Consider the following 27233-nt stretch of genomic DNA (forward strand, 5'->3'; position numbering starts at 1 on the left):
AACCAGAGTTGGTGTGACTAAGGCCAGTTCCGGCTTCGTCATAGTTTGTCGGCACATAGGCCGAGGCTGCACACTTTATAGCTTCATCAGTGCCAGCTGCATAAGTGTACTGGGTGGAATTAGAGCGGTGGCACAGTGGTTAGCGATTCCTGACATAGTGGTTAGCAATTGTTGGCCACGGCTAACATCAGTAACGATTGATATTGAACTGGTACTGGATGCTCCCTTCCCCACTGATGACTGACATGGCATGGGGAAGCCTTCATCAGCTCCTGATTTATGGAATTAATTAAACATTTTCCCTGTAAAATATTGCTGTTGGTGCAGCAAACATCTTGCCAGGGACAGGCGGATCGAATGCTACATGTAAAGAGAACAATATTTAAAATAATACCTAAATGGCAAATTCAAATATTATTTATTCCAGATTTGAAGCTTTCGTGACTGCAATGATCCATACTCTTTGGTTTTATTCGGTAAAGTCACGTAGGTAAAAAAAAAACATAACAAAAAAATCACGACGTTTCGGCCACAACACAAGCGGCCTTCATCAGGTGAAGGGACTGGACTGTCCAGAGGACAGCGCTGGAGTGAACACAGCCAAGCCCAGGTCGCGACCTTCAAGCTTGTGGTCGCGGCATCTTTTGAGGAAGGTCAGCGTCTCGATGAGCTGTGGTGACTTCTTGTCCCGTTGTCAAGAAGTCACAGAGTATAAAATATTATTTCCTGAAAGGCATTTTTTTATGGACGTGAGGACGTAAACTGTGAATGCAGTCTGCTGGCTTGAGCCTCAGCACCATACTGATTTGTTGCGCATTATTTTGTGGAACTGCATTGGCAGTGTTGCACAAGCATATATTTTAAAACGCAACACATTCGTCAATAACACGGTTGCATAAAAAGGAAAAGTATACAAAATGTGACGTTTTCAGCAATGGACTTTCTTCATAGCATGATCTAAGGGGGAGGCTGCCAATTTTGAAACCATTTTAATGCATAGAGTACTGATTCATAAAAAAAGGAGTAAAAAATGATCCACACTTTAAAGAAACGGAATGATTAGCTTTACAAAATCCGTGCACAGTGAAATGGATTTTAAAACTGGCAGCCTAACGCTTAACTCTGTATGTCTGGCGAGTATGCAACACGGACAGAATGGTTTTCATAATCAGACTATGTATTTGCATCGTACGTTATCCTATCAGAATAATAATATTTAATTACACTGAAGGAATCCGATGATCTATAAAGCTCTTTTTCACAGATGTTCAGTTTTTAATCACATACTCACAGCGAGATGCATGGCATTGCACCGTGCGCGATTGTCAATCCACCTCCCAAGCGTGGACACCACACCTGGCAAATTAGATGACATTTGCACCATGCATTTTTTTCATTTGCGAAGCATTTCCCAGCCAATTAAATGCTGTTTATGTGAACATTTGCTGAATGGTGTGCTGTTGTATATAATACCCTATTTATAATGTATTGCATCCACAGTTTGTTTTATTATATAAATGTATCAGGTGGTTCTGCAATGGGTGGGGTTGCGAAGCAGTGGTTCGCACACTGGTGTTAACCCGGAAACCTGAGATCGATTCCTGGCCAAGGCTAACCCTCCCTGATGAGTGATATCTTAAACATTACTGGACCCCTCTTCACCAACTCGCACTGATCGGTGTGGTGAAGTATGGTCCAATAATCCCCATCACTGGCACTGCGTGGGCAGGTCTTCATTTAGCAGTGGATTGACCAAGTGCTGCAAATGATTAAATGATTATGAAATTAGGAATAAAATGGAAACGTGCGAGTAACTTTTAGGTCAGGTGCAATTTATTAACATAATATACATATTCACCATACTTGCGTGCCTTATATGTGTTTATAACATGGATTCCTACGCTGTGTGCCAGCAAACTACATAGCTATTTTGCGAAAAATACATTTTTGTCTTTTAATAGCCTTAAGTAAACAGAAAGCGTTATTTCCCATAAAACGCAGAGCCACATTTATCTAAGAGACAACTTCAATTACTGGTTCGTGTATGAGTCACGGATGTGTTTACATGATCCTGCGACCACACCAAGCTTAGAGCCTGGCCTGTGGGAACCTGCCCAGGACAGCGTCAGAATAGTTTGGTGATGTCGCATATTTAATGCAAGAAATATTTTAACCCTTCAAAATTCGGGTCACGAGATACGGTCCGCAGCTGCGGGGCGCCTCTGCGCTTGCGCTGTGTGCAGTGCGCGTGAGTGGAGAGAATGTGGGGGGGGGGGGGGGGTCAGTGCTGCTGCCCACGTGGATTTCAGGGGTGTCTTGAAGAGAGTTGGTAACCCACATATATACAGTTTCTAAATAAGCCACGCTGGCATGGACTCTTGACACTGAAAGATTATTGTAAACACATGACGACCGTTGCCTCCTAGGCAAAAACAAGAATGATAAACTCGGACATCGCGCTGATGTTATTTTATGTCCGGTTTTGTTTGGTTACATAATTACCCCCCCGCCCTCCCCCATCGCTGCTCCTACTGTGGTAGGGCAGTGAGCCCAAGTGCCTCCAATCGGTCCCTCATTTGAGGATATATTGCTCCGGGTTCGTTACGCGCTCATGACCTGTGTGTTTCCCTCTTTGATGTTTTTTTTAGATTGTTGAATTAAAAAAAACAGATACCCCACGCTGGCTTCATTGAATCACATGCTGACACGCCATGACTGTACTGATGATTTGTATCCTGCTATATACGGTCCACTGTTGGGTGAGGGCCTCCTGAAGCCTTGCAGGCAGTGAGGGTTCGATGAGCATACTTCACCACACTGGTCAGTGTGTGGGTTGTGGACGGTGGGGAGAGTTCAGAGCTGGACTGCCCTCCACTACCCACAATGGCTACTGCACCTATAGTATGCTTGTTGTGGCCGCCCGTCCAAGCACCGTTTTTACTCCGTTTTAGCTGAAATATAGCATTCATATTCAATAGGCAGACGTGTGAGATATATAGCATTCATATTCAATAGGCAGACGTGTGAGATGCATGTGTACACCATAAATACTCGCATAATTCTTCTCATATATCATGCGCGTCAGAATCAATTAAACTCACGAATGAATGCATCTCACACGTCTGCCTTAACCAATCAGAGCTTCTGTAGGTAATTTTCACCCGAGCTTCTATCCGCGAGAGCAATTTTGAGGTTTTCTACTCATTGCAAAGCTTTCAACACTCCACAGCTTTCAACACTCCAAAGTGGAAAATGTCTAATTTTGCTGTACAACTTTTCTTCCATCAGCTGTGTGGACGTCCAAAAGTGTCATATAACATATCACATTGATGTCCACCCACCATAGCTTTGCAGGCTGTGGAATTCACATATGAATGATCGACGAACGCCCATCCTTATCTCACACATTACTACGGAAGTTCTCTGAACAATGTTGAAGTGTGAGTTTTCTATTGCATGTCTTGGTATGCTATACTAACACTGCGTCATGCAAACTCACGTGTTGTGGTAGTGCACCTCCTTCCACTCTCACGTGTACAATATATTTGCTGCCCAGTAGCCCAGACAGAGATGTATCCGTGCGGCTGTTTACAGCCTTATTGAGGTCACTCCCTAGGAAAAGAAATGCTCTTCCCAGATATTCGAAAATAACTCAAGACACTGCCTTAATAGCTGCCTTAAAAATATAAAAAATTACAGAATAGGTGACATTTTAGACAATGGCAGAGAGGCCAGAGAGGTAGAGTGGATAAGATTGGGTGGAGACGACACTTTACATACCATTAGGCCTAATAACAAGTTACAGAAGTGTCCCAAAGTCATGACTCACCCTGATGCATTGTTATAATCAATTGAATATTTTGGTGATACCCTCATCCTTCAGTGAATCAACAATCCAAAGATACTTGTCCGCCAGATTAGAGAGTGCCAGTGTACTCGTGTGCGGTACATTGTTTTAATACCTCACTTTCCAAGTTCCACAACTGATCAACGGCAGCTTTGGCCACCCAAGTTATGTTTACGTGCTCCGTAAGCCGGTGTGTGTTCTCACACGCGGTTATCAAGATTGCCACACCTGCCATTGAAATTGAGGACCCCCCTCTCGAACTTGTGATGAAGCTTCAGTCGGTGATGAAGCTATAGAACTCTGGAAAAAAAGTTTTGCTGAAGCTCATGTCAAAATTGATGGCACACAGCTGAAAAGCCACTTGACCCAAAATTCCTCAGATGCTGCACATGCTGTGTACGTCTCATGCCACATATACGTTTCATGGTGTTGAGATTTTACGAAGAATCGGATTTATCCGAAAGCAGGGAATGTTGTATAATTTTGAAAGATGAAAAAGCACAATGCTGGGTTTTTAATCTGGCACATCACCCCAGCTGTTCTATAATGAGCAAGAGTTATTGACAGCTTTGCAAGTCCACAGCTGCCAACATGATCGGTTTCAACCCTGTACTGTCTTGCAAAATAAACTATAAACTATTTGTATTTTAAATTGCGTTTTCAAGCTTTCGTGACTGCAGGGATTCATATTCTTGGTTCTTTCGGTAAAGTCACGTAGAAGGGAAATAATAAAATAATAAGATATAACAACAAAAATTCTCACGACGTTTCGATTGCAACACAAGCAATCATCATCAGGTGTAAAAACCACAGCAATAATAATTTTTTTGTATTTTACCAGGTAAGGCCCACTGAGCTATTTAGCTCTTTTTCAGAATCAACCTGGTCACAAATAATAGTTCAATGAAGTGGCTTATCATGTGGACATATATATCATGTTTCTAAATGTGGAGGGAAATACTGGAAGACCCGGAGAAAAATCCACGCGACCACGGGGAGAACATACCTCCAAAAATATGGGTGTCAGGGGTCGGGATGGACCGACGACCTCCTGCATACCTGGCGAGGTAGTTAACATGTCGCCACCATGGTGCCTGCTGGTTGCGAGACACACTTCAGTCTGTGCAGTTCGGAACATGTCCATCGCTAAGATAAAAGATTTGCGATTAAACAGAATGTATGCAAACACAGTGACCGCAGATTATCTGTAAAATCGTAAGTCTTAAAAGGTGTCCACAGTTTCTGGATTTGTTGATGGCAATGCTGTCCGCCCAGCATTCTCCCACTGGCTGCTTTGTCTTTTGGTGTGTGAGTGTCGATGAGAGAGCTTGAACGATTACCGCAGTCTATTAAGTCGATTAATCGACCAAACATGTTTAATTGCCTGCTTTATTTATAGTCGATTACTCTGGTCCCTTTAAAAATGGAAACCACCCCCACACTGTCTCCCGAAAACGGGAAACCCCCTTTACGCTACTCCCAGCGCGACGTGGCTGTTGATAGCAAGCATATCACCAAGCCCTGCCAGCGTCACCGCCCCCCCCCCCATCTATTTGGCGTGTTACCCGATCGGTCGAGTCATCGAACCGATAATCGGTCATGAGTAAGCGATTACCTTAATAATCAGATATCCCAGCTGTACTCTACGCGGACCCAGATGTGTCTCGACTTCACGCGGGCCACTTCCAACGGTTTTCAGCGGCCGTTCGTTTAAGTGGAGATGCTTTAACCAGGGCCGCATTCCTTTCTATGTGCACCACACGGCACTAGCCGGCGCACGGTTGTGCACATACGCTGACAATAAGACCTTTGGGAAATTGGAGAGGCTTGTTTTTCAGACAGCCACACGCACGCAAGGAATTCTGGAATTTCATTGCCAACACAGGATTTCTGGGAAATATTTAATCGGAGCTGTTGGCCTCTTTCAGGTCACAATCTATGGAGATGCTGCCTGCAGTGGCATATAAACATGCATTTAGGCTATTTGGCTTCTACAAATTTTCACGTGATAAGCCACTTCGTTCATCTATCATTTGTGGCCAGGTAGCGTCTGAAAAAGAGCTATATAGATCAGTGGGCCTTACATGGTAAAATAAAAAATAGTTGTAGTTTAATAGTTGATGCAACAAATCGGTCGGTATTTTCTCTCCTCTGCTATGCCAAATACCACCAACACATGTTTCAGCTCAGGAAAATGGCAATAGCTGTTTTAAAACCAACCTATTACCTTTTGAACTATTCCTCTTTCTTCTTGATGGTAATTTTAGCAGCAGATATTTAAGCCTGCCCATCAAAATTGTCGAATATAAAGTCGTCTTTGCATTTTATAATTAACTAAGTTTCCACCACATGAATGAATACCAATTCCCTTTGCTTTTTAGTGAGAAAACATGTCTCTGCTGAAGACGTTAATAACATAATTTCTGACTAAGGGACAGGAATGTTGGTCATGAGTCATGCACGTAAATTTGACAAAAGAGCGTTCCGAATATTTGCACCCCATTCCTAAGAGGTCCTTCAATGATGAAAATTTTTGAAAAATTATTGACCTACCAAATTAGCAGTTTCCTGTCCACCAACAATCTACTACATCTAAAACAATCTGGGTTCCGAAAAAAATACAGCACCACATCTGCTGCATTAGACTCGCTGAATCACATTTACAGTAGCCTTGATAATAAGCAGTACTCTGCCTGTCTTTTTCTAGACCTGTCCAAAGCTTTTGATATAGTAGACCACAACACCCTGCTTAGTAATCTAAGTTGCCTCGGTTTTTCTGGAAACGCAGTAAAATGGTTACAAAATTACCTCTTTTCTCGCACCCAAACTGTATTCACAGATGGTTGGAGGTCAAACATTGTTAAGATAACAAAAGGGGTTCCACAGGGTTCCATCCTCGGCCCCCTTGTGTTCTCTCTTTATGTCAATGACTTGGGCACTGACCTGGATCATTCCAGGGTAAATCTTTTTGCAGATGACACGATACTGATTACTGCTGGCCGCTCTCCGGATGACGTGATTGCTAAGCTACAGGGTGATTTCAACAAACTACAACATCAGCTAGTTGCTCTTAAACTAGTCCTGAATACCTCCAAAACCAAGGTGCTATGCTTCTCACCAGGACTAAAGCAGGAAGCTATTTTTCCCCAATTACATTCCTTAAATAATTATCAAATAGAGCAAGTCAAGATCTATAAGTATCTTGGGGTCATCCTGGATTCAAAACTGAATTATGAAGATCACATTGATTATATTGGTAAAAAGACAAAAATAAAAATTGGTTTACTGTATCGACACAAGCACTGCTTCCCCCCAATGTTCCGTTTGGAATTGATAAAAGCTACCATACTGCTTCTACTTGCCTACTGTGACATCGTGTATAAATCATCCCCAAGTACTGCACTGAAGAAGCTTGATTCCATCTATCACTGGGCCTTAAGATTTACATTGAACTGCCCATATAGGACTCACCACTGTGATCTCTACATTGGGTCAAACTTAACATCTCTTAATGTTCGACGGCTTGTGCACCAGATCTTATTTATTCACGATGTACTGCAAAGTATTATCTGTATTTTGATTTAGCGTGCTGATCTTAAAGGTGCATTGAAAAATTTGATACTCCGACTGATGCTTCTGTTGTTGTGGAGTAACTTATGCAGCCAGCTATGGCTCTAGAATTAAGTGTTACATGTTATTTATGTAGTTTATTGTAAAAATTCGGTCACAGTCCCTGTGATCACTGTTACGTTGCAATTATGGCTTTATTTTTTGGTGATTTCGAAAACGTTTTTTGGTTTGGACATGTTTGTTTTGCTGTAGTACGGAGTTCGACTGATGGCCTTAATCTAAGTTGTCTTGTGGTTGTTGTTGTTGTTGTTTGACTTGCATCCCACTGGGATTTTTTGCACACAGCGTTGGTGTATTTTATCCCTCGGTTACATTTCAATTTCGCTGAAGGTGCCCTGTTATGAGATGAATGCATCTCCACAGTGAGCATTGTAACAGCGTAGTGTGTCTGAGAACAGCCTCTGGAAGATGATGCCACAGAACTACGTCTGAGGTGACTCCAGCACTAGATGGTGCACCCTTTCCATGTCCCACAAGCAGTATTCGTAGCATGGCAAATCAAGCGTTTTAGTCCTCAGAATTAGAAATTTCTGAAAAAAGTCTTGACTTAAAGGGTGCCAATAAATTGCCAATAAACTGCAACTTGAATCGCTACCAATGAGATCTTCTCTCAAAACTGCTCTAGAGGAGTTGTACACTTCCAGCTGCCACTGCTATTCATTGGCGTAAAATAAAATAAAATATTTCGCTCCGGATGACGCTGCAAAGTATTATCTGTATTTTGATTTAGCGTGCTGATCTTAAAGGTGCATTGAAAAATTTGATACTCCGACTGATGCTTCTGTTGTTGTGGAGTAACTCATGCAGCCAGCTATGGTTCATGGATTTGGTGTTACATGCTATTTATGTAGTTTATTGTGAAAAATCGGCCAGTCCCTATGATCACTGTTACGTTGTAATTATGGCTTTATTTTTTGGTGATTTCAAAAAGTTTTTTGGTTTGGACATGTTTGTTTTGTTGTAGTACGGAGTTATACTGATGGCCTTAATCTAAGTTTTCTTGTGGTTGTTGTTGTTGTTGTTTGCATCCCATTGGGATTTTTTGCACACAGCGTTGGTGTACGGTGCCTTTTTCAGGAATATTTTTGCTGGTTTTTTTCATGGATTTTCTGTTTGCACAGTCAACACATGGTCACTTTAAGATGTTTTTCTTGTTCGTGTTTTTGTTTTTTTGTTTGTTGTTGTTGCACCCAATTCAAGAGCCGAATGGCTCACAGGGCTATACCAAAATAAATCAACTGAAATGAACCTTGGACAGCCTAATCCGCTGTAAGTAGCTTTGAAAAAAAATGATTTTGGGAAAATAACAAAAAAAACTTCTCTTCCAGTAAAACGACCAGGAAAAATCCTCTCTGTGCGTTTGGTCTGCACGTTGCGTCGCCGTACACATTGTTTAGGAATGCAAAAACGTGTCCTTTATTAATTGTGCCAATGTAGGAGTTGCATAAGTATACGATTTCGATCATTTAAAAAAAAAACGCAAGGCAGGGAATTCTGGAGACCATGTGGTGGGTTGTAATGGCTTTGCTCATTTGTTAACATCTGGAGTTTGTGAAATCCCCCCCAAAAAACCCCAATAAGTTATTTTTGTCTCAGGCTCTCGGACTGAACTCTTACGCCGTGATGCTACATTACAATACATAAAGGATGCTCCACATACAAAATACATATGTTTCGTCCCATTAGCCCATGAGACCCACAGGGTTTAAAACTGGTTCCGAGTTTGCTTAAACAAATTCAGTACTGCTGGATGATATTGTTCCACAAGGCCCATTGGCCGTTGAATAATAACATTATCTACGTGAAGATAATTTATTTATGTATGAATTCGATGTAAATACTGTATTCGCATTTCTCAGGACACATTACACAGGAATAATATTGTTCGAGTGTGCATCTCAAACGATGTTGGGATGTCGTTTAAACGTTTTGGAAGAAATATCCCACGTAAACTTTTAAAATTGGAAAAGCTGTACTGTATTTACAGATATATTCAATGAACGGGTGAATGCTTCAGTGCACGTGACCACATACTTCTGCATGAAGCTTATGACATTTAGTTGTATAATGATGGCAGATTGTTTGGGTTTTTAAGATAATGGTATTTAATGCTAACCGTATATCAGTGAGGTATTCCCAACTGGGTTCGCCATAGGATGTCAATTTCTCTTCTCACATTCAAGATGCTTATAGTACATACACACACATCCATTATCCAGCTTATGTACACACTCGCAGACATGGGCTTTAGAGCTGTCATTCTAGATATGAAAACATTTACAGTAACATTAACTGCACTCCAGCCTAAGCTCGCACTGAATGCACTGCTCTGATGAGACACACTATGAACTGACACTCGCTTTCACCCATTCATAAAGCGCAGCTATAAAGCTTTGTATTTTACACAGCTACGTGAGTTGCACTTTCACCATGGAATTGATCATATATTGTTAATGTACATTTCGCCTCCACCGTGTTACCTGAGAATATACGTTCATTTGAAGTGATTGCACTTCACGGATTGATGAAAAACTACGTCCGGTGGCCCAAGTGAGAGGCGAATGTAGTTTGATATAAGTGGGTGGATGTGGATCATTTGGGGGATCGAAGTGGTTAGCACATTGTGCGATGCACCTGTCAATATAAGTTTGATTCCTGACCATGGCTAATGTCAATTGTGGTTGACATCTGAACCTGACCTGAGCCCTCTCCTTTCACCAACCCACACTGACGAGTACGGTAAAGCATGGTCAAACAGCCCCCATGATCCGACATGACGTGGGGAGGCCTTCGTCCAGCAGTGGATTGACAAAGGGCTGTAGATGATTATATTAATACCTGATTTGAAGCTTTCGTGACTGCAGGAATTTCTCTTTGGTTCTTTCGGTAATGTCACGTAGAAAGAAAATAAATTGAATAATAGAATACGACGTTTCGATTGCAACACGGCTTGTTTTCTCAAACTGCCTATTTCTCTCTCTAAAATGTACCAGGCTCTCATAGGTTAATTCGCTCTTTCTCTCCCTCGGTCGCTTCGGGGTGGATTTCCACACAACTCTCTCTAAAATGTACCAGTCTTGTTGGGTCTTCATTGACATTCTAATTTCTCTGCTCCAGCAGCTGCTCCAGCAGACCCACCTCTCTCTCTGCCCCCCCTCTCTCTCTATTTAAGGCCTCGACACAGAGGCATTGGGTCTCTGTGTGTCTATGTTGTGTGTCTCTCTCTCTGTGTGTCTGTGTTGTCTCTCTCTGCTTGTGTCTGTCTGTGTGTCTCCGTGTCTGTGTTTTGTCTCTCTCTCTCAAATTTAGTTCTACCTGATGACGGTTGCCTGCGTTGAAATCGAAACGTCGTATTCTATTATTTAATTTATTTTCTTTCTACGTGACTTTACCGAAAGAACCAAAGAGCATATTAACACCATTATTCAATAAACCCACTTTATCCGCGAGTTCGCATACTAGCAAGTTACTAAATGTGCACTAACTCCCGATTCACGATCCGTCGGACTCCAGTATTCGCGAGTGTATGTGTCAGACCACTGACGTGAAGGAGGTGCGCGCGGAATGTTACTTATAAAACCGTCTGCGAAGATTGGGCATACCCCTAGGCTGCCTGCGTCGTCCTCAGTCTTGCAGTAATCCCGCTCTGAACTCCCTACTGCATTGTGGATTTTTTTTTACTTTATACATACTCACAGTCGACTCCTTTATACATTTCGTTATAAACGAATCGACTGTGAGGTCCATTAAAAAAAAACGCGAATGCACTCAGGGATAGTGTTGCGGCCAGCGCTCCCCAGAGTGCTAAAATTATAACAACCGTGCATTGTTTTCAAACACATGGTACATAATAGCTCGAATCATTAACTTAATTTATAAACTATGACGCTAGCAAATTTCTGGAAGGATCAACGAGGACACACGGTGAGCTGTCAGCCCCTCCCTGTCAGTCCCTCCCTTCCACAAATACGAAGGAGACGTTACAGCGACACAATCCGCTGCTCCTGACGCGGTTATCTGGCTTGACCACCTGAATGTGGAATTGCAGCTGTTGCTCTGTATCTCTTACATCAGTCGTACGCAAGAAGAAGAAGTCTCTCACTGTCAGCGCCCTCCCTCTGTCAGGCCCTCTCCTCTCTGTCAGCACTGCCTTCTCTTTAAAAGATACGGCCACTCAATAGAAGCCACTCACCTAAAAGTGAGTGGTTTCTGTTTCTGATGTTGCTACAGTACTGCCTCCTGCTCGCCGGCCCCACCTACTCCTCTGCCAGCTCTGCCCACGCCTCAGGCCCGCCTTCTACCATTAGCAAGGGTTGAGCATGAGGCCAGAAAATGTTGAACTGCAACACCATCCTAAATTTTGCAAAAATGCTTAAGGACTGTCCCGGCCAAAATATGACATTTGGTTGTATTGAAAACCCAGCATTCGTTGCGTGTATATTCTTTAAGTTCTGCAAATGTGGTCAAATGTGTTAAGTATCATAAAAACCATGTGTGGTGGTTTTTGTTTTTCTCGTGGGGGTTACAATTATGATGTCATTAGACCTTCATAACAAAAAATTGGCGAATCTGTTTTATTTCAATACTATTCATTCTTTCAACAATGCCAGAATTTGGCATGGCATTAAGGCCGTTTAAAAAAGTAAGCTATGTATTGTTACATTTCGAGTCCCATACTAAAATGGAACCTGGACTGTGAATTAAAAAAATCCTGTACTAGCATTGATAGACAAATCATTGCATTATCACACATCACAACACCTCCTATTAGCACAGTTGGCTACGTACGGTGCGAAAGAAGTTCAACATGCATACACGGGTAACAACCGTGTGTGCTGTTTGCACATCCCGTTTAGACAAACAACATGATGATCAGAATCTATAACATCATGACGTCTCTATGGTCGGGCGTTTTCTTTTCATATCACAATCTAAAAAAGTGCGTAATTCATACTAATACATGACGTCATCAGCTTCTGCTGAATATCCCCACTGTGTGTACAACAGCACGGTCAAATTGCTTGTTCACATATCTCTTTGCTAGTTAAAATCTGTTGTGTACGAAACCATGCTTTTCCATTATTTAATTCAACATTGTCACGCTGCAACATATATTAGTCTATGCCTATACCAAATGCATCAATTAATCGATTAAATACTAAAATTTGATCACGATACACGCATGGAATTGTGCAATCCATAACATTTTAATTCTTGATTTATGCACCTTGTAAATAATCGGTGTATGTGACCCCTGCTGCCACCAGAGGCTGCTCCATCCATGACAATAGAAGCAAAACACTCTACACTTTAATCAAATCGCAAGGGAGTGTGGAATCATCACGAGGATTTTCTCAGCCACTCATAATCTGGGTGTGGTCTTCCATGTTCAGGAGTTGAAAGTGCCCGCAATCGTACTTGGCCAACATTTTAGAGAAGGAATTCTCAACAGGCGGCCTCACTCGGAAGGCCACACATTGCATTTTTGTACCAAACATTCGTAACATTTTGCACATACCTACTATAATCACCCAGGAATGTCCTTAACGCTCGTGACGTCACTCAACGTCGACCAGCCCCCTCATTAATAATCAAGAGCAGGTGACGTCCTCAAAATGGACACCCCCCCACCCCTCCTCATTAATAATCATGAGCGGGTGACGTCACTCAACATCGAACAGCCCCCCTCATTAATAATCATGAGCAGGTGACGTCCTCCAAATGGACACCCCCCCCCCATTAATAATAATTAGCGGCTGACGTCACTCCACATGGTGGGGGGGGGGGGGGCGAGGCGCCTCCTCCCCCCTCCTCGGCGTCAACTGACAACTCTCACTACAAAGGCAGAACCCTCACGTCACGTGATCTCCGTAACGATGTTGTTGAGACATCAAAGTAAAAAGGACGTCGTGATGAACAAGGGATTATAACCTTTACATGAAATAAGTATGTGTCACCGCGCCCTTACAAATTGCACACGAATTGATGCAATTAATATCACGTCGCGGTCTGCTTTTCGCTTGCAAGTTTCAGATTTAGTGCAAAACACCCGTCCTTGGACGATGCAAAAGGTGAGTTGATACTCTTGAGGGAGGGGTGGGGTGGAGGGGCAAGTGCATATTATTGTTGCTATTTTTTTGGATGTAACAAAAATAGAGTTGTCTGATAAACACCTTTGTCCAAAAACACTTTCGTTCCAATTTCCATAGATTTGAGATTGCATGAATGCAGGTCAGAGTGAACAAGCACTACATGACGCGACTGCATTCGTCGTCATCACCATCATTAAGTGACCTGACAGTGGACAGGTCTGAGGCAAATGTTATCCTCAATGTTGCTCTGTCTTCCGCCGCTCTCCTCCTGTGTCGGTGCGTCCCTGTTTAACATCATCGAGCTTTTAGCTTAATCTTAGTCTTTTCCCAAATAATTTTCCCTAAGTCACCTCCATGAGCAAACCATTATTGTTCTCACTATCGTACCAACTCCAGATTACCGTCCTCTTCCCTGAAATGACTACAAGATGAAAGATATATCCAACGGGATAACTCCGAGGGGCGTGGGGCCAGCGTGAGAGCATTTACGAACATTAGCGAAGCTCGTTCCTGCAGAGTCGGGATGATGCCTGCGCTGTTTAGGTGAGAATCCTTTTGGTATCTCTCAGGGTCCAGGTTGTCCAAACTGTGGTATGAATATCCAGGCACAGGAAAAGCTGCCGTTTCCGCAACGTGTTTTTTTTTTGACCGAAACGTGGCGTGAAATGTGTTTCAAATTTTACGCGCTGCGCATTCAATAATCTGCCGGCAATACAGGAACTCAACAAATCCCCCTCCTCCAGTTTTCATTTCCGTCGGAGTCCACCCCTGCGAAACCCCGGAGCAACAATCGGACCCCCCTTGCCACTCTGCGTGGCTTTATTGGACGACTCTGCGGTCTATCGAAGGAGGCGAAGAGTTCATGGTTGCATTTGAAGAAGGACAAAATCAAAAAGAGGGAGTTCTAGATTTAAAGCTTTCGTGACTGCAAGGATCCATACTCTCCAAGCCGCTTGTGTTGTGGCCGAAACGTCGTGATTTTTGTTGTTTTATTTTTTACCTACGTGACTTTACCGAATAGAACCAGAAAAAGAGTGAGGGTTACGACCAAAAAAAAGTTGCCCCCCCCCCCAAATGCCACACCAACCGCGTTGGGACGCAAAGGGCAGGGCCCCAGGAATTGAATTCCGGCCGCCAAATTTCGGCGGGAGCCACGCACGCGCGCGGGCCGCTCGCGACGCTTGCATGAAATCGAGAGCACAATGCCCTGCTGTGTACACAACGCGTGTTGGCGCAGCTTTTGTCCAGATATTAACGATGTGGGGTTTTTTTTTTCACGGATCTGAATGTTTTTTTTCTTCTTCTTCTTCTTCTTCTTCGTCTTCTTCTTCTTCGCTCGACGCTATTCCGTGCGGCAGAGAAGCAGCACGCGACTGCACGCTTTGGCCCCGCGTGGCACCCGGCAACGCGGCACTAATAAAGACGTTTCGCGCATCTGGATGCTCGAGAGGCTGGAAGGGTTGCCACGGTGACGAGTACACACACACACGCGCTGGTGATGATGATGTTATGACAACGCCACAGCCAGGGCTCTGTTGCCAGAGCCACGGAGAAGCATGACTCTATCGGCGGGATCCAGTTGCGAGTTCAATAACGGGGGAATGCGTCGCGCTGTAACGCCTGTCGCAACACCCATTAGGAGAGTGAGACCACTGGCAAGCTCATCCAGGCCAAGAGGCACTAAACACGCCGCTACATCTAACGCGCTACATCTGCGTGCAATTCGTTCACGTCACCAGATTTCAAATATGCACTCTTGTCTGGCGTTCTGGTCATCAACTGCTTTATATACGGCGTTCGTGAGCGTGGAGCGATGATGGTGTTTTGGCTCGAGTGCCGCGCTATGAATCCAAGTTCGATTCCCAGTTACGGTGAACGTCAATAGCAAGTGATATCTGAACCAATCATGCACCCCTCCCCCCACCCCCTTAACAGACCTGTGTGGTGAAGTATGGTGAAACAAAACCCCCCTTGCACCACCTATGACTGACATGGCATGGGGAAGCATTCACCCGGCACTGGATTGACAAAGCGCTGTAAATTATTCTTAGAGTTTGTACAGCATAGAAGAATCGGCCAGTTTTTTTTTATCTCAGAGAAAGGTTTGAGGGTAATTGTTTCGGAGCCATCTGGACAGTGGTGTAGAGAAGAAATGGAGACAGCTTTTATTTTCCCACATGTGGCCAAAGGTTTGGCAATTGCCACTAGGCTCTCTGTGCTCCCATTTGGTTCAACATTTGGGGGATACGTAGCATCAACAAAACTCTCAAAAGAAGTTTCAAGTGGTTCGCATTTTTGAAGAAAAAAAAGTTTGTTGTGTATTTGAAAATATTATAGTAGAAGGAAAAAAAGAGCTATACCAAAACAGTCGCAAACACCTGCTTCAAGATAGTTTTCGCTAAAGCGCGTTTCGTTTTTTTATAATGTGAAATGCGTTGATTTCTCGAAGATGACTTGAGGAGCTTCCAACACCATGAATCCCCCCCCCCACCCCCCCAATGTAACAGCAGCCACTTCTAATCTGGTGTCGTTTGGACAGTTTTCTAAAGTGGGGGGGGGGGGGGGGGGGGGAGCAAAATGAAGGAAAAAAATCCACACAGGATAAATGATCTGAAATCGTAAAAAGTATCTTGAATTAAACTAAATGGTTACATAAAAATCCCAAACATAATATAGATCGCACATCGCCAGCAATAATATGCCCACTAAACTGCACAAACTCTCTTCTGAAGCCCTCTCGTGGCGAGTAGACTTCAATAGTGGTATTTAGCTCCTGAACGTATTGGCATTCGCAAAAATAGAACAGAATATGTGCACTGGATGCTAGAGTGCACTGTTACCAAGCGCTGGAATTGGTTTGCGGTATCAAGTTCATGCTTAATCACTTTCAATAAGCTATAAATGACAGCTTCACGGATGGTGCGTTTCAGCATCCATGAAAAAGGATGAATTCCGGTGCGGATATTCAGAGAGAGCCATTGGTTTGACAGCAAGTTATGCAGTCTGTGTGGATAAACAGATCCAGTTATTGGGCGGTATGCATTTCTTGCATGTGCCGTAGGGATTTTTTTTTATCCAGAGGCGGTGTTTCTCCCACAAAAATGTCCCGCTAATGCCACAGAATGTTGGTCGCTTTTGCAGTCGGACTGATCCGTGCATCGAAACAGTCTGAGGCTCGGCAGAAACAAAAAAGCATACTTCGCCCATTCCAGAGACAATGCTGGTATACTCCTACGGCGAGCATTCGGTCAGGTCTGATTGCCCTGTTATATGTGCACATATTCGGATGGCATTAGTGCAGAATTGACAGGCGATGAAAAAAATTATTTCGAACTTTGTGAGCAAATGTTATGATTGTATATTTTGAAAACAACAAAAGGAATGTCGACCATGTGAAGAGATGTTTTTTTGGGGCAATTCCATCAGAACATATATTTAAATGCCTGGCCTCTTTTGACCATACGTGATGTTAATGAGTCATTAATATCAGGGGTACATTTAAAATACTTGAGACAATTAAAACCATGAACGTCATAATGACCCATTGAATGTTATTGACAATGCTGCTTGCGATTTTGCTGAACAGATGGAATGTCCCCTAAGCAGCCAACAACTTTACCTGCGTATTCGCACTGTTTCCCATTACCTGCGCAGTTTCACTGTTGCCCATTACCCACAGATTGAGGACTCCCTGCCCAGGTTCCTCAGCAATTTACCTTTGTAGCATTTAATTAAGTAAAACATTTGACAACCAATGATGACATTTTTATCACAAATCATGAGATGATAGAATTAAGACCAGTTCGAATCATGTGTGACCTGACTGCAATATTGCCATTCAGTGATATGTATAACATTTGGCAGCTTCTAATGCATGTTAAGTTAATATATTCATTACTCTTAAGGAATTGTCATTGCTATTTGCATTTGATATATCAGCATTTGAATATATCTCTCTTGCGAAGCAATTTCTTCCTTTAATTTCCCCCCAAATAATAAGATAATCAAAGTTAATGATCACGTTCTATGGTATTCACAATGAAGATGTTTTATGCGTCAAAGTTATTATGTGGTGATAAGAGAGTAATTTATCCTCACCTCGCTGTAAACCATATTTAACATTCCTGTAACAGTATGTGCATGCGGTAATTCTTAGTTCTGACATCAAATACAAAAGCATGTGGCACACTAAATCGCAGGCATGTGGCATCAAAGCCAATGCTTGCTTTGCCGTGCATTTACATCTTGACTAAATCCACCAATGCCAGCTTAACTTAATTTATAAATTCACGTCTTATAAACAGACAGAATGCAACAATACACCAGTGTAAAAGGGCTTGTTTACAGAGGTCAAACCACAGCAGTATTTATTCATTAGGCACGTACGTTGAGCTTACGTAGCCAACCGTGCAAATTGTTACTGTAATGTTGTATAGGCTATACATTTTAATACAATTTTCAAATGTATATATGAGAAGTGGTCTAGATGGTTTTCCAATGAGATAGAACGTAATAATAAAACGTTGGCTGCAAATGATATTTTTTGACATTATTATTTGAAGAGATTCTTGTTTTCTTCCAGTTTTTGTCAATCCACTGCTGGATTAAGCCCCCCCCGCCCCCCTCCCCCGCCTTGTCATTCATGGGGGTTGTTTGATATTATATCACAATGCTGATGAGTACAGGTTATTTAAATTGTATCATCAATATTTACAGTACATCATTATTATTTTAAACACCACAACATGTAATATTGTGCAGTGCTATAGTTAATGTATCAGTGAATATATGAACTATGGTACTTTAAGAAGCAATGCGTAACTGTGCACGTACTTTAATACAAAGCATCAACTTGCTGTTTATATTAATGTATGCAGAAAATATCAGAGAGACAAGGACGCTGTAGAAGTTTCAGGTGAATGAACTTTCTCAAAACATCATGACCAAGGGACTCCGCTCCACACTACTTCATCCTAACCCTCATTAATCTCATCTGTACTGAGTTCAACCAACACACACAACTCTTTCTGCTTCTTCCTTCGCACTGCTGAACCTAGGAATATTCCTCCAATCATCTTTTTCCCCAGTGGTTCTCAGAATCTTGCTCAATTCATGAATACGCATCAACGCTCATCTATTACGACTTCAATAATGGTCGGTTGCTGCTGGGCCCCTTGACATTTTGGACCATTTCAACTTGTGCTCAGTGATCGTCATTTATAAACAAATCATTAACCTCTTCCCCCCCCGCCATCTTCGCCATTGGATCCATACTCCACCACCTGGTAGTGGGAAGAGGTGGTCGTCGGTGCTTGCCAGACCACGGCATGAATGACTCTTTATGCTCAGCCTAATGCCAAAAAGGGCCAACGTCATATTTTCCCCCGTGTGTAAAGGGGGCAAGCGCCGCACACTTTCGCCGTAATGTTGCAAAACGAGGAGGCCAAGCGTGGAACGGCCCCCAATTGCTTGTGCGCGATAGGCTAATTGATTGGTTCGCTCGTTCGTTATGGCAAACAACGTTCATTCATTTAGCGTGTTGCTTGTATTTTTTTTTATATATATATGTCGCCGTACACGTGATGTGCAGCCTCAAATTACACGTCGAAAAAAAAATGTGGCTGTTCAAGTTCGCATGCATGGTACGTGTAAGCAGTCGCAGCATTTTATAGATTCATGCGTCAGTGTTTACCGACTGAAGCAGCAATAATTTATATAACATACATTTACGGGGGTAATTAAACTCTGCTGAGGGCATTTTACTCATACCAACCTCTGAAGATCTATATGAATGAGTGAGCTTGTAGGGAAGAATAATAAACGCTCACTGTAGAAATATATTGTAAAACAAAGTATTGTAGATTTGGACTTGGGTAAAATGTGTCACTCAAAGGCATGATGGCCGGTGGTGGAGACTGACGACAGATGGTCTCCACTGCGGAGATGGCTCTACGAGTTGTGTCCATAATTTGCGGTGGTGAGTGTTCAACGGGATTTGGAGATTCAAAGAATCTGACAGAGGGCACGACGTGAACGCTCCTCTTTTTACACCCGGAGAGACGTGTCCAAGAGGCAGATGCATTTTTTTGACTTCGTGAAAACATGAAAGAAGGCGACAGCTTGGCGCAGGGTTCATCTTGCAGTGGGTAAGATCACATCTGACGATAATTACGATGTATTCATTTCTCGTAATTAGTTTTTCGAGACGTCAACAATTTTTCCAAGGATCTGCGACCTGTCAGCGCAGGGCGCACGTGGTGCACGTCTTGGGACTCCTCCAATCTGCGCGGCCCTCTCAGCGCCGTCCCGACACCATCACCTCACACCGGGCCACAGCGTGACCAGTGAGAGTCCATCGCAGGGTGGTGTAGAAGTCGGGGGAGCCTGCGAGCTGTCTGCCACCACTCTGATTTCAATTCGCCGCCACCTCAAGCCCCTTGGACCGCTCACAAAGACTGCTTTGCGTGATCAGTGCAAGACAGGCTTTTGGGCTTTAAGTTTGTCTCGCCTGCGATTTTCATTCGTGATTGATTAAACATTAAGTTGTTCTTACCTACTATCATAAATTCACAGTTCGATATTGGGAGTGGCATAACAACTTTCTTTTTGTAAGCTACTGTTATGTTAGTGAGCGATGTGAATTCTCAAAACCATTCACCATCAGACATCTGTCTTGCTTCCAGATTCTTTATTAAGTAGTGACTTCATCTGCAATTCCATTGGCTTGGCTGCCTTCACTGGGAAGAGAATGTTAAACACTCAGGACATCATCTGCTTATCGTTACAGCTTGGCAGAAATGCCAGGCATGGTACTATGTGGGCACTACTGCATTTTGTTGGATTTGATCAGCAAGCCAGCTAGCTACAATGCCATTTTTCCATTTGCTAGTTAAGTACAAGTAGGTTGTAAAGTTCCAGTAAAATTGGACCGACTTAATATATTTTGCTATGATTTTATTATTTGTTCACATTAAATTATCATGTGTTCTGAAATAACGTTTGTAAATGTACTTAATGTTAATAAAAGGTCTCTTGGTCAAAATACATTCATTGTGCATTCGTCAGAACCACCATTCTCTCGCTTATGCTCTACAATTTTAAGCGACTGTGACCGAAAAATCCGTTTTACTGTGCTAACTAGAGAGTTGTTATCGCTCATCACTGGCTCTTCAGACATTATGACGGAATGGAAAAGCTCTTTACATGATGATGTGTCCTTAGAGGTGACCCCTGTGATGCGCTGCTTGCGATTGGCGGCACCCATCGGGAGTAACCACTTCAGGCCAGAGGTCACTTGAAGACATCTCAGAGGTAGCTCTGGGGTATCCGCTTGCACTGCTCTGCGAGAGATCTGAATGAATACTTCATCCCATGACATGCGAGGCCGATAGCACCATTGGGATAACATTTTGGAGAACAAAATGTTCACGAAAAAAAAGTAGACGCTACTTCTCCCGTGATGTGCGAGGTTGCGGGGTCACTGCTCTCTGGTATCGTCCTTGGACGACGAGCGGGGGGTCGGGGTTATCGGGGTGAGATCACCTGTCACGCCGGCTCACCGCACCTGCTGCCATCTCCTGCCCCAATCTCCTGACCTACTCAGGCTCTTTTGGTGATGGGCAGCGTCCCCCGCACCGACGCTCTCCGTACGATAATAGCGTTGATTCTTTCTCCCATCACACATGGCGACGCGGACGGTATTGGCACATAGATGTTCCCATGTGTTACGGCTCATTGGTTCACTTAATTGCCCTTGGCTTTCTGAGTTCACTTTCCGTTCGTGTTACACGCATGTTTTAGCTGTAATAACACTTTTTTCGATGGAGATGTAGCATTTCTCTCTCAGCGCATGTACAACATATAACGGCCCCTTTATTCATTTTAGTCTTACGGCCAAAAAAAATGCTTTTGGCTGTGACGTCATTGGTCATAGAATTGTGTCAACAGGAAAGGAAAATGTCAACAGGCTCCATAGAAATTGTGACTTGCGTTTTTGTGCAAGTTAAGTCGATGCCATGCCCATGGGTCCATTGCACTGGCAATTTCTTGCTGTTATTTACTTGATGCTGTGGCCAAAAAAAAAGGAATAAAAATAATCATAATGATGTTTGTGGTGGTTTTAGGTTCATAACCAGTTTAGGGCCAGGAGTGTTTTATCGTCGTTTGTGCAGCTGCTGCACTGATACAATGAGGTTATCTGAATCCATGCGCTTCGGTGGCAGGGGAAACGAACACAGGCTGCTGGCAACACATGCCCTTCTGGAAACATTGCTGCAGGACTTATCAGCGAGAAGTGGCCTAACGTTTAAAAACACCACGAATGCTTGCGGTGCAAATGGTAAAAAAAAAATGCGATAAGGTAAATACAGAAGCATACGGTACAATAAATATTTTGGTAATAACTTGTGCTGTGGGGAAGTTGGAAAAGGTGTGATTTTAAATAATGAGAACTATATAGGTTACGTCATGGAGCAGGGAGGCGCAGTGGTTAGAGCACTGTACTGTGAGCCCGGACACCTGAGTTTGAATCTTGGCCACGGCCAACGTCAGTGGTGAGCGACACTTGAACCGGTCCTGCCCTCCCCTCCTTTACTACCCGCACTGACCGTCATGGCAAAGAATAGTCAAACATTTTTCGACTTAAAGCTTTCGTGACTGCAGGGATTCATCTTCTGGGTTCTTTCGGTAAAGTCACGTAGGTATAAAATAAAATAGTCGAACAGCCAACGTGACTGACACGCCATGGGGGCATGTTGTTGCCAATGTTTTTGATGCTAATGTTTTTATATATTTTTTAACCATATAGGCTACGGCAAAGGATTCACCAATAAAGCACGAGTTGACGTCAATTCATATTTGAAGTTGCGTTGTCTTCACGGACAACCGATTTAGAGGGCGTAACTCACCTGCACTGACAACGGGCTGCAGACAGGCAGCAGCTACCAATGAGACGTGCACAATAACACGTTCCTGCGGAGGGAGCTGGTAGGAACGTTGGTTGCTCGGTCAGTGGACAGGGTCAACGGCGGCACCACGTGGTGTATTCTGCAAATATGCCCGACTGTGAGGGCGGGCACAAGCCGGCGTGAGTAGGTTAAACGTTGAGTTTTATAAGGGCACCACGGGGTGACCAGCCCCTCCCCACCCAGCCCCACCCCACCCAGCCCCACCCCTCCCACCCCCAACCCAGCCCGACCCTCCCCACTCAGCCCCTCCCCACCCTCCCTTCCCCACCCAGCCCCTCCCCACCCAGCCCCTCCCCACCCTCCCCTCTCCACCCAGCCCCACCCCTTCCATTTTTTATATCCGAATGTCCGGATACACGTGGACAGACATCCACAGACATACACAATTAATCCCCTGCCTCCTGTGAATTAATCCCGGTTGGGCTTCCAGTCCACTACGTTTCCTACCAGTATCATAGCCAATAGAGACCCCCTGCAGCGAGGACACGCACACCGTGTTATATAATCACCTCCCTGCACATGTGCTCGGCTTCGCGTGAAGAGACTCAATGGGCACATTTGCTCCGCTAAGAGGCCCTCTCGTTGATTGTTGCCTTTCGTGCGATACATTAAAACACACCTCCGTTTCATCTCCTTTCCGGGCCCTTGGGTCTCCCGAGTCCCGAGAGACTTATTTTCACTTGAACCCAAGGCGCAGCTTGTGGTCATTACTTTTTTTTATTATTATTATTAAAGAAAGAAAGAAAGAAATCAAAGCAGTTGAGATGCCTTAAGGTGTTACACAGAAAACGTGGCCGTGATGCCAGCGTGACCGATAACCTTACACCCTATGCGAAGGCTAATGACGGCCAGACGACTTCTCATCACAGGGCGCATGCCTCCTCCACTGAGACACGACGAAGGGTGCCGTCAGTAACCCGTGTGATTTTCTTTGAGCGGCGCTGCCAGTCCCATATCACATTCCACATGATCAGAACTGGCCCAGAGTGGACCCTGGCTTCTGCCTGGGTCCTTCTGTGTCCGATCCCACAAACTCCTTCTTCTCACTCCACCGACGCACCACAGCCCCCCCTCCCCCTCCCCGTGCCACTCCATACCTCCTAAAAGCGGCCCCTTACAGCTCATTGGCCGTAATACTGCTTTTCAGTTCATATCACGGAAAAATGAAGGGAACATTTTTTTATATATATATAAAAACAAACCACCCTACGCTGGAGGAATCATAACAATGTCAACATTGCGTTGTATTATTTTTCGGAGGCCATTATGACCCTCAATGAGGCCCTGCCCACCACCTTTGGTGTAAAATGTGAGGGTTTTGTTTTCCCCAAGTGACTGCTCCCAGTGCAATTTAGTTCCTGTACATTTATTGATAAATGTCATCAAATGTAATTTGTAAATGCAAAGAACGAATTACAATTCATGAATATAGAAGTACATCCTCATAGTGAGAGTACACATGCAAAGTGGTTACTGCATGTAGCTGGTTCTCTAAAATGCACTTTACCTCAGCAATCTGCCACAAGACAGAACACATGTTTTATGATTATACAACTACAATTGAAGCTTTCGTGACTGCAGACATTACTATGCTCATTGGTTTTTTTTCTGTAAAGTCACGTATGTAGAAATAAAATAAATAAAATTAGATTAAAATAAATCACGACATTTCGAACGCAACACAAGCGCTCATCATCAGGTGGAAATGGGGTAAACATATAGCAAGGGAACACACAGAGGGACACCACGCACATAGCACGTAGAGAACGCCAAACTGCACGGAGGCAAATACAGCAAGAAGATGGGAGACGCGAACTCAACAAACCTTAGAAACGTAATGTGATGCAAACGTCGTGATTTATTTTCATCTAATTTTATTTATTTAAAATTTATTTTATTTCCACATACGTGACTTTACCGAAAAAAAACAATGAGTATACAACCACAGTGCTTATATATCTTGCACGACCGGGCTAGATATGCAATGTTTATGTCCATGTTCCTGAAAGAACGTTTATTTGCTCTTCAACATACTTCCATTACCCGAGCAAGATACACAGTTGCATATTTTCACACAGCCATGAAATGGAACGCATCCAAGAGGACATCCGTAATGTAAGCCCATTATAAATCAACTCGTGTGCAGGTCCAATATATATTATAACATCGTAGGATTGTGAGAGACGGGGGCATCTTGGGGAGGCCTTCATCGAGCAGGGAATTGATCCTGGCTGATGGTGATGATTACGATGGGAAAATAGATCCTTAATGTAGGCACATATTAGTGTTCAGTAATGCGGAACTCTATTGATGGACTCGTGTCTTTCATTATCATAATTGCTACCTGCAATTGGCCAAATTCCAGGCAAGTGTCAAGATGATTTCTCCAGTTTTTTGTATTCTTCTTCCTCTTCGTCTTGGTCACGTGGGAAGATGCACTTGGGTAACCCGTAATTCCCCTGAAGCCCCGCGCACAGCCCACAGCGAGCGGAAGAGTGCCTTTCCGAGTACAGCTCCGAACAGGCAGCGTTAGGTTCTGGACAAAGTTCAAGTACATACACGCAGTACGTACGCAACGCGACCACGTGTCAGCACAATGTGAATTTAGCTCTGCCGCTGTGTCCCATACTGCACCAATTACGCTGGCTTTCGGCAGGGGGGCGGGTTGGTTGGGTGGTGGACAAGGTTCAGGGGGGGGGGGGGGAGTGCATACCGTGTTTAAATTGCTCCTAAGTGCAGCATGGAGAATTCTAAAGTGTTCCCAACTGTTGTTCTCTTAGCGGCACTTAACGGAACGCCGCAGCACTATTATGTCATAATCAATCCCCCAACACTTTAAGGCAATCAGAGTCACTTTAAATAAACACTTCATTTCAAGTGTTAATCATTTCATTATAGCCATTAAAACTCAAAAGCAGTTTATTTTGGCGAGACGGAGATCTTCAAGGCTCTTAAACACAAAAACAATTACTGCGGTGGATGTGGCTGGATAGTCTAAGGCAGTAGTAGCACGTACATCATCAGCTGGATGTAGAGGGAGGGGACCACATCTGCCCTGCTGTGGACAAGTGAAATGTGACATCTTCCTTCCCGTCTTTGGTCTGAGAGAGTTCGCGAATAGGCCAAGTGATTAAAACGAAACTATACTTTTTTTTTAATTTGAAGCTTTCGTGACTGCAGGAATCCATACGCTTTGGTTCAATCGGTAAAGTCACGTAGGTAGAAAATAATAGATCACGTGACGTTTCCATCGCAACACAAGCAACCGTCATCAGATGAGACCAACACAGAGCAACACACTTGATGACGGTTGCTTGTGTTGCGATCGAAACGTCGTGATCTATTATTTTCTACCTCCGTGACTTTACCGACAGAACCAAAGAGTATAATTTATTTTATTTTACATATACTATTAAACTATTTTTTACTTTAGCAGGCAATGCCCACTGAGCTATGTAGCTATTTTTCTGAAACGACCAGGCCACAAATGATAGCCCAACGAAGTGGCTCATCATGTGGAAATTTACGCAGCCAAATAATTTAAACACGTTTTTAAATGTGGAGAAAAAAACTGCAGGACCTGGAGAAAAATCCACACGACCACGGGGAGAACATGCAAACTTCAAATATACAGCAGGCATCAGGGTCGGGATCGAACCCACGACTTCCTGTATACCGGGCGAGGTAGTTAACATCTCGCCGCAGTAATAGTTTGTGTTTAAGAGCCTTGAAGATCTCTCTCTGTCTTGGCAAAATGATGCAGGAGTGATGCACGCTGGTAACCACCAGAATGGGATTGGCCAAACGTCCCCAATGCAGGAATCCTCCCGAGAAAGAGGTTTGAGACTCGATGAGGATTTTCTGAGTCACACCGGTAGCAAGTGACATCTCAACTGGTCATGATACCCCTCCATTAATCTGCAAAAATCAGCGTAGCGAAGTATGCTCAAACAACCCCCCATGACTGACATGGCGTGGGGAGGCCTTCATCCAGCAAAGGGCTCTAAAAATATATCATTGTTATTCTATTGCATGCCAAAAAATCCCAGCCTTAAGTATAAAGATAAAGGTGCAGTTCTGCAATTGCTTGCTCACGCCACTGCTGACTGAAGGGTCTCGACTAGAGGGGCCTAAGGAGAGCCCCTCTAAAGGGTAATTGGTCTCCTCTTCCACACTGGCTAAACATCTTCGACGCGATCTGCCGGTCTACTAACTGTGGTTTACGCATTTATATTGCTGGGTGGACAGAGGCGGGGGACGAGTTTAAGAAACTTGCACCATTCTTTTTTTTAAATCCCACCCCAAGAGGTCAAATTGCACCGGCGACCTCTGGATTGCAAGTCCAGCGTGCTAACCAGCACACCATGGCAGCATCCTTCAGTATAATCCGTCAATATTACATCACATGCCACAAATAATTGCAGAAGAAAGCTCGAGTCTATGAAGGAAGTGTCCTGAGAAGCGTTGCTTTGATTTGATTCTAGAATGTAACCTGGCTGAGAGTCGTGCTTGATGCTGGAGGTCTCTGGCAGAATGGGTTTCCGCAACACATATTACTGATTGCCACTAACATTACCAACGTTACCAGACCCTCAGCATGACCCGCTTTTCCGAAAAAAATAAACAAAAATATGTATTGGCAAACGCGTCAAAACATGAACGCCTTTACATTTTATACAGTATTTATTCAATGCCACT

At 43.7% G+C, this 27233-nt stretch overlaps 1 long non-coding RNA gene across 1 annotated transcript; it reads right to left on the reverse strand.

Annotated features, from left to right (window-relative positions):
- Positions 1-514: 514 nt before the first annotated feature.
- Positions 515-5308, reverse strand: LOC142922333 (uncharacterized). Its single transcript, XR_012940012.1, has 3 exons — positions 4854-5308; positions 1292-1356; positions 515-679 (listed from the first exon to the last, which is right to left on the reverse strand). It is a non-coding gene; the product is annotated as an uncharacterized LOC142922333 (long non-coding RNA).
- Positions 5309-27233: the final 21925 nt, after the last annotated feature.

Source organism: Petromyzon marinus, chromosome 6 (assembly GCF_048934315.1).
Source record: "Petromyzon marinus isolate PM22_M1 ecotype Great Lakes invasive population chromosome 6, UKy_Petmar_22M1.pri1.0, whole genome shotgun sequence".
NCBI classification, from domain to species: domain Eukaryota; kingdom Metazoa; phylum Chordata; class Hyperoartia; order Petromyzontiformes; family Petromyzontidae; genus Petromyzon; species Petromyzon marinus.